This window comes from Gopherus evgoodei, unplaced genomic scaffold, assembly GCF_007399415.2.
Source record: "Gopherus evgoodei ecotype Sinaloan lineage unplaced genomic scaffold, rGopEvg1_v1.p scaffold_125_arrow_ctg1, whole genome shotgun sequence".
Taxonomy (NCBI): Eukaryota; Metazoa; Chordata; order Testudines; family Testudinidae; genus Gopherus; species Gopherus evgoodei.
The window spans coordinates 60,816-69,260 of record NW_022059788.1 but is presented as its reverse complement, the minus strand read 5'-3'; positions in this window follow the sequence as shown (position 1 = coordinate 69,260).

The window sequence follows — 8,445 nt, the reverse complement described above, 5'->3', positions numbered from 1 at the left end:
TCGCTTTCTGCCCTTTATTCTCCCCTCCGGCTAGGGGGTCTGTGAGTGTGAAATGAACAGGGAGGGTGACGGGGTCCTGGCACACAGCCTGGATGGGAGCTCCCCTTGGCTTGGTCCCCAGGGTCACAGACATCTTTGTCATCCCGCTGTCCTTCTGTTATTGTTAGGAAGGGAGTCCTCCAATGAGGGGTCTCCAGTAAGTCATCCTCATTCCCGCCCGCAGGTACCCCCTGCCCTGCCCTGCCCTGCCCTCCGGTTTCTCGCTGTTGACTCTGGCTGGACTCTTGGCTCCAGTCTCTGGCTATGACTTTGGCGTGACCCTTCTTGGCTCCAGATTTGGGTTATGAACCCCGGCTCAGTATTCTCCTTGCCTTTCTCTAGCCTCGCTCCAGGCCCTCCACCCACCCGCTCCAGCCCTGTCTCCTCCTCCTCCTCCTGATCTTCAGTTTTGACAACATGGATTCGACCTTTGGCATGGATATGGACTTTGGCTCGTACTTCTGACCACTCGGCTTCGACCTCTGGCCTGGACATGGACACTGGCTCCGGTTCTGCCTGGACATACTCAACACCCGGCAGCAGTAGAGAGGCTCCACCATTGATCAAACCCTAACCTCGCCCCATGACCCCTTAGTCCCTCCCACTTGTCACCGAAAGTCCTGCCCCATGAGGGTATTACTTCGTGGTCAAGGCAGCCACATGACTGGAAGCAAGGTGTGTCATGTGACCTCTCTAAGAACTCCTCCCACCACCGTCTACCAATCAGGATGGGGTTCATCCCAAAAGGACCACCCCAAGAGGAGATTTGACCAATCAGGGCGAGTTCTGGGGTGGGGGGTGACCCGTCCCGATGTGGGTCTTGTGACCCCTCTAAGAACTCCTCCCACTGCCCTCGACCAATTAGGATCGGTTTTGTCCTGACAGGATCCCCCCAAGAGGAGATTCTGACCAATCTGGGTGAGTTCTGGGGCAGGGTGACCCATCTGGGAGTGGGCCGTATGACCCCACTAAGAACTCCTCCCAAGGCCGTCTGTCAATCAGAGTGCAGCACCATCACCTCATAAGTCTCAGCGCTGGATGGACGAGGCCATCTCTTACCAAGGACGCATGGTTTAGAGATCGTGGGAAGGCTGCTGAGAGGAAACCTGGACTCCTTCACCACCCCCATGAGAACTTCGGACTCTGTCTTCGTCCCGAGGGTCTTTGACCATCTGCGGAGAAAGCGCTTCATCAGCGACAGTCCCGAGGAGGAGGAGGGAGCGAGCGAGGGGAGCCCTTCGGCCCATCAGTTGATGGATACGCCGGAACCCGACCCCAAAACCCAACTGCTTGTGAGACACCCCAATGAGCATGGTGGCCTCTCTTTGTCCACCCCCTTAGAGGTGGAATGCGATTGCGGCTCGGGGGAGACAGCGGCGGACAAGGTGAACACAGGTAAAGGAATGATTAAGTCAGGGATGAAAGTAACTTCCAGGACTTACTTGTACTGCCGTAGTCCTGGTGGGCGTGACCTCAACCGGAAGAGGCGGGGCTTCTGAAGATTTAAAGGTCCTGGAGCATCGGCTGTGGCTGGGAGCCCCAGGGCCTTTAAATTCCCCCCACAGCTCTGGCAGCTGAGTTCGGGGGTGAATTTAAAGGGCCCGGAGCCCCCATGGCTGTGGGGAGCCTGAGCCTTGCCGGGCTGGAACCAGGATTTAAAGGGCCCAGAGCTCCTGCCACTGCGAAGAGCCCTCAGCCCTTTAATTCCCTGCCCCAGCCTGGGTGCTGGAGCTGTGGGGCGGCGGGGGTGGGGGGGAAATTTAAAGGGCTCTGGGTTCCCAGCAACCGCAGGAGCTCTGAGCCCTTTAATTCCCGGCCCAAGCCCAGCTCCTGGAGCTGCAGGGAGAATTTAAGGGGCTCTGGGATCCCCGCAGCCATCGGAGCTCTGAGCCAGAGATGGAAGTAAGCCGGTACGGTCCAGTACGGCGTAGCGGCAAGAGCCAGTACGCTGTACCAGACTGCACCAACTTCATCGGTGGGGATTTAAAGGGCTCAGAGCTCCGGCGGCTGCGGGGAGCCCAGAGTCCTTTAAATCCCTCCTACCCTCCCTCCGCAGCTCCGGCAGCTGGGCTGGGGCTGGGAATTAAAAAGCTCGGTGCTCCCCGCAGTGGCAGGAGCACCCAGCCCTTCAAATCCTGGTCCCAGCCCGGCAATACTCTGGCTCCCTGCAGCCGTTTAAATTCCCAGCCCCAGCCCGGCTTGCTGGAGCTGCTGGGGGAAATTAAAGGCTCTGGGCTCCCCGCAGCCATGGGATCTCTGAAGCAGAGGTGAAAATAAGCCATTATGGTCCAGTATGTTGTACCGGGAAGAGCCAATAAGCCGTGCCGGACCGCACCAGCTTCCTCGGCCTGGAATTGAACAGCTCAGTTCTCCAGCAGCTGCAGGGAGCCCAGAGCCCTTTAATTTTCCCCTGCAGCTCCGGCAGCCGGGCTGGGGCCAGATTTAAAGGGCTCAGTGCTCTCCGCAGCAGCCAGAGCCCTGGGCCCTTTATTTTGCCCCTGAGCCCAGGGTTGATTTAAAGGCCCTGGGCTCCCAGCCACAGCCGATGCCCAGGACCTTTAAATCTTGAGAGGCTCCGCCTCTTCCAGTTGAGGCCACGCCCCTCAGGATTCCGGCAGTACCGGTAAGTCCCCTGGAATAGTTACTTTCACCCCTGTTGTGAGCTCGTTAAATCCTGGCCCTGCACTGGCTTCCTCGGCAGGGATTTGAACGGCTCTGGCTCCCCACAGCCGTGGGAGCTCCAGGCCCTTTAAATCCACACCCGAACCTGGCTGTCGGAGCTGCGGGCAAATTTAAAGGGCTCTTGGCTCCCCACAGCCGCGAGAGTTCTGATCCCTTTAAATCCCTGCTAAGGAAGCCCCTTTATCATTTCATGAAGAGAGATTTGTAGCCTGGCCCAGCTGCTTTAGCAATACTAATGCATTTTTCTTAGATCGCTTCTTCCTGTTATCTAGCACCTGCTGAGCAACAGACTCTGAGCTCTTTGGTGTTTCTGGGGGTTGCAGTTACATCCTGTCCCTGTTCTGGCAGAAACAGACTGATTTTCACTTTCTCCGCGTTGCTTGGCTTCACCTACATTAGGCACCTTTGAAGCTCGGTGCTGTAAGGTTTAGCCTTTTAGTATTCGGCTAAGTCGGTTCTTTGAAGAAAAGACTCATTTCAGCATCCAGTAAGCGGTTTGCGGTCGGTCGTTAGGCTCCCTGAGCATACAGAGGTCACCAGTGTTCTGAGCAAAGCGTCAGATTTTCCCAACTCTCTTTAGAATGCCGTTCTTTTAGCCCCCCGCCACCCAGGGACACAGCGTCCATCAGTTTTCTCAATGAAGCATCAGAGTTTTCCCAAATACTAGAATATAGGGGAGCGGTGACGAGCTTATGGTTTTGGGAGAATAGTTTGTCAGTCCTTGGTGTTTTATTCAGAATCCCTAGAGCGTGTGCTCCGGGTTTGTGAATGTGTGTGGTTCTGCGCACATTCAGAGCCCCTCGAGCGCATGCTCCGGGTTTGTGAATATGTGTGGTTCTGCGCACGTTCAGAGCCCCTCGAGCGCATGCTCCGGGTCTGTGAATGTGGGCGTTTTCTCAGGGTTTGGTGTGGCAGTGGCCGCTGAGGAACTGGAGTTGTAGTTGTGTGATTCTTTCTTTACCAGACTCTTGTTTTGCCCTTGGGTTTGATGGATATGAGGTTTGGACTGCCCTGATGCTTCATCTGCACTCTTGTGCTGTTTTGCGTTGTTAAAGGTCTCAAAGCAGATTCCTGCTTCTTTGGTGGTTCTGGAGGAGGTGTCCTTGTAGCGCTGACTAAGCATTGTCAGAAAAGTTGCCCATGCCAATGGGGGGTGGGCAGAACCATTTTATAAAACTGAACTTTACCATCTTTCTCACCCACACCTATGTATTCACTTAAAATACAAAACGTCATAGAACAACCCAACCAATAAGCAAAATATATTTACTGGACTTCATCCGTCCATGAGTCACTGATGCTGGTGAATTTTCCCTTTCAGCTGTCTCTTTCTCTTTTCTTCTGAGCTTGTTTTCCCTCTGCTCTAAGGATCTCTCATGTTTTCACCATACCGTGGAGCAAACAGCATTAATATAAAACACATGAAACCATCTTGTAAACTTAAAAACTAAATATTCATTAGGGTGTTTTTCTGTTTAAAAAGTCACAGCTTTAAAACAAATCATCCAGTTCAGGCTGTACGACAAACACAGGTTTTGAGTTTATTTCTGTCACTTAAAAAACAAAACAAAAAACAACAAACAACAACAAAAATCTCAAAAACATTTATTTTAAAATACATTTTGCAGAATAAAAAACAAACTGCTTTTAAAATCCATTTTAAACCACATTTTGCACAGGAAAAAAGCCCTGTTGGTTTGAAACAAACCAAGTACTTTTAAAACCGTACACCTGTGCCTTGCACAGACCCCTCTCACACACAAAACAGCAGCTTCAGAAACACACCAAGCCAAGTTTGCAGCCATATACTTTTCAATAACCGCCCTAGCCCCTATGCATTTAACAGGCCCCTGCTTGTTCTGTCCCCCAGCCATGCGTGCTTGAGCCTTTGCAGATATCAATGAATGTCTTGGGGCTTGAGTTGTCTTTTTTAAAAACGTTTCTTTCATGCTTAAAGTTTGGGGTGGTGGTGTTTTCTAGAAAGCATGACCCATAGCATTCGACCAACTCCAGGGCCAGATTTAATCTGTCCAATAGTGTTCCAACAACTCCTGTGGTCATATTGAAACTGTCCTATTGTGTTCCACCAGCTCCAGCAGTTATATTTCAACTGTCCAATAGCATCTGCGAATTCCTGAAGTTTTATTTCATTTCATATTAATCAGAACTCATTATCCACGCCCATCAAATTTAACCTTATGGCAACAAGGGTAAGTAATTGCAGTTACCCTGGCTATTCAGTGAGGGTGGTGTGTGGTTAAACCCACTCAGTTCAACAGGATAAGTCAACTCTATTGTACTCAAACACAGGTCTGAACAACCTGTTTGTTTTATTGTAAGCACATTTCTTAGAATTCTCCCCCACCCCGCACAAAATACATTTCAGCTTTTTGCTGTAAATGGGTAACTTATACACACAAAACCCACAAGCGCTAGGTTCTCACAAACAATTGATTTTTGATTTAAAAGACATACAGCTCCTTGAAACCAAACCAAGATGCTTGATTAAAACTTTTAGCTCACTTAAGGGCCAAAGGCTTTCTAAGAGAAACACAGATAGTCATAAAGCCCTTTTCAACAGAGTTTTTTTTTTTAAGTTTCAGCTACCAAGTTTTCTATCGTGTGTTTGTCCCCTCACCATTCTCTAACTGAATCCTTTTAGATTCCTTACAAATAGTCTTTTCCTTAAGCACGGACCTGTAACTTTTTGTGTGGACTAGATGGCCAATATCACACCGTGTCATGGAAAAACGACTCCGTGTTGTGTTTGGATCAGAATCGCCCAAGGCTCCTTTATTACGAGCATGCTGGGGGAGGGGACCAGCCAACTGGTGTCCCCCTGAATAGAGATTTTTCAACAGCTTTTATAGCAGAAAAACACAATTAGTGATACACACGTCCTTGTTCACATGATTGCCATAACTGGAGAAATGCTGTGCAATTGAGTAGAGACCCTGACTGTGTTTTAAAGAAAATGAACCTGAAGATGCCTGCTATTTTTCCAGTCCAGCTGTAAGCAGGTTATTTTCTTTAAAAGAAGGTCAGGGGCTCCTCTGAATTGCACGTCATTGATCAAGGTCCCCCGTTGCGCTACATATTCTTGGGTTAGGCACAGACATTGCACAGCATAACCTCTGGCAATAACGGTGTTTAATCAGCTTTTCAAACCCAGCTCAGCACATAGGCCCCAGAGCTTGTGGTTTATATCCACTGAAGTCCAAGTCACCCAGTCATGGGGCCGTTGGCCTGGCGCATTTATGACACGGCCCTCGCAATCTTCACAAAGCATTTCCCTAAGGCAGTGCTTAAGAGCAGCATAAACAGCAATGTGTACAATAGTCCACGTGACTTTTTTACGCTCACGACGAGGCACTGGCTCAGTTAGTTCTATGTCAAGCCTCCTCCGAAACACCTCATGGCCATCATCCTCAGAGTTCTCTTCAACAATTTGTATCGGTATTGAGCAAATCCAAGGTGGGCCCGGTTCATCTTCCTTGCTTGATGCAACGCTGTCCAGGGCTTCCGGGCCATCTAGAAAGGCATTGTCGAGCTGTTTGAGAGATTTTCAAAACAGAAACAGTGTAAGCACCCCCACTGCTTGTTTTTAGATTTACATAACTCCTGGTTCCTTACCCATTAAGGCGATTGCTTCTTAATCATTCATTTACCTGTGTGATGTCTTTTCTGTTCACCTTGTCCACCGGTGACTCCCCCAAGCCTCAGTCGCTCTCCACCTCTAAGAGGATGGACAAAGAGAGGCCACCATGCTCATTGGGGTGTCTCACAAGCAGTTGGTTTTGGGTTTGGTTTCTGGTGTAGCCATCAATGACTGGGCCGAAGAGCTCCCCTCGGTCGCTCCCTCCTCCTCCTCAGGCCTGTCGCTGATGTAGCGCTTTCTCCGTAGATGGTCAAAGACCCTCAGGGCTAAAACAAAGTCTGAAGTTCTCACAGGGGTGGTAAAGGAGTCCATGTTTCCTTTCAGCAGCCTTTCCACGATTTCTAAAACATGTGTCCTTGGTAAGAGATGGCCTTGTCTGTCCTATGCTGGGACTTATGGGGTAATGGTGCTGCACTATGATGGGCAGAGGGCCTTGGGAGGAGTTCATAGTGGGGTCATATGGCCCACTTCTGGACGGATCACCATGCCCCAGAATTCTCCCAGATTGGTCAAAATCTCCTCTTAGGGCATTCCTATCGGGTCAAAACCCATCCTAATTGGTAGACGGCGGTCGGAGGAGTTCTTAGAGGAGTCACATGACCCACTTCTGGACGGGTCACCCCACCTTGGAACTCACCCTGGTTGGTCAAATCTCCTCTCAGGATGGTCCTTCTGGGATGAAACCAATCTTGATTGATAGAGAGTGGTGGGAGGAGTTCTTGGAGGGGTCACATGACACACCTTGCTTCCAGTCATGTGGCCATCTTGACCCCAGAATTAAAACCCTCCATGAGGTGGGACTTCCAGTGACAGGTGAGAGGGACTAAGGGGTCAATGGGTAGGGCTTGGGAGGTCAAGGGGAGGGGTTAGGGTTTGATTGATGGTGACTTTTCTGATAAATACCAAGAGTCCATGGATACCTCAGAAAGAAATGTGGACTTGTTACCTCTGAACCAGGACTATGAGTGCCTTATTGACCTACCACCTTGGTTGAAATTTGCTTTTCCCTGTATTTATGCATTGTTGGGACCAGTATTAGTGGATCTCCCTGTGTACAGTCATGAAAACCGTTCCTAAGAGCAGGCCCTTTTTGGGAAGAAGAAATTGGGACTCTGCTATGGCTCTCTTTAGACAATCAGCTCCTGAACAAAGTGATCATTTGAAACCATTACCCTCTGCTGTGAATCCCACAACTGTTGGCTTACAGGAAATCTGCAAAGGGTTTCATCAAACTTCATCTGCAAGGATTTCCAATCTCACACTCGTTTGGGCAAGGGACAAATGGATGACAGATTTCAAAACACACAATGGACATTTTAACAGTCTGATATGCTAATTGAGCTAACTAACGGTCTCCTGACCTTGCAACACTTCATCAGTGATGTATTTGGGGACAGTGACATCTATTTGGGTGAGATACGTCTCTTTTTGGAGAACCCAGAGCAGCACATGCAGCACATCCGAACCTGGAGAGGTTTCGGCAGCATGGTCTCAACACAGAGCTGGAAAAGCGGAACCTCCAGCCAACTCTCCACAGAGATTTTGGGGTACATCCTCTCCCCAGAAGATGTTACGATTGATCCAAATAAGGTGGAAGCCATTCATCAATGGGGCGAAGTTGGAAGTCCTTAAGACGTGCAGTGCTTCCTAGACTTCACTCATCCTGTGAAATCGAGACGTGCTGGCTCTCAGAGATGCTTAGACAGAAAACCACGCACCCCACACAGAGTTTGGAACCACTCATTCCCCGGTTGTTCTGAGGAGCCATGATTTCTCCAGGAGCTGGGTAAAGGGGGCAGGGATCAGTCTGTCAAAGGTAGGGGAGGATTGGGTAAGGAGAGGGTCTGAGAGGAGGAGTGTGGGCAAGGCTCTGTATTTGGGTTTGGCAGGGATCAAGAGAAGGGACAGGACTGTTAGAGGGCAATGCGAGGTGTGAGGGGAGTCAGAGATGGAGGAAAGGCCTGCAAAGTTCAGCTACTTTAGATCAACTGTGCCAGAGAATCACTGGTTGAAGTGACTGAAAGCTCTGAGCTGGGGCTGGCCAAAACCTCCTCCTCAGATGGGAA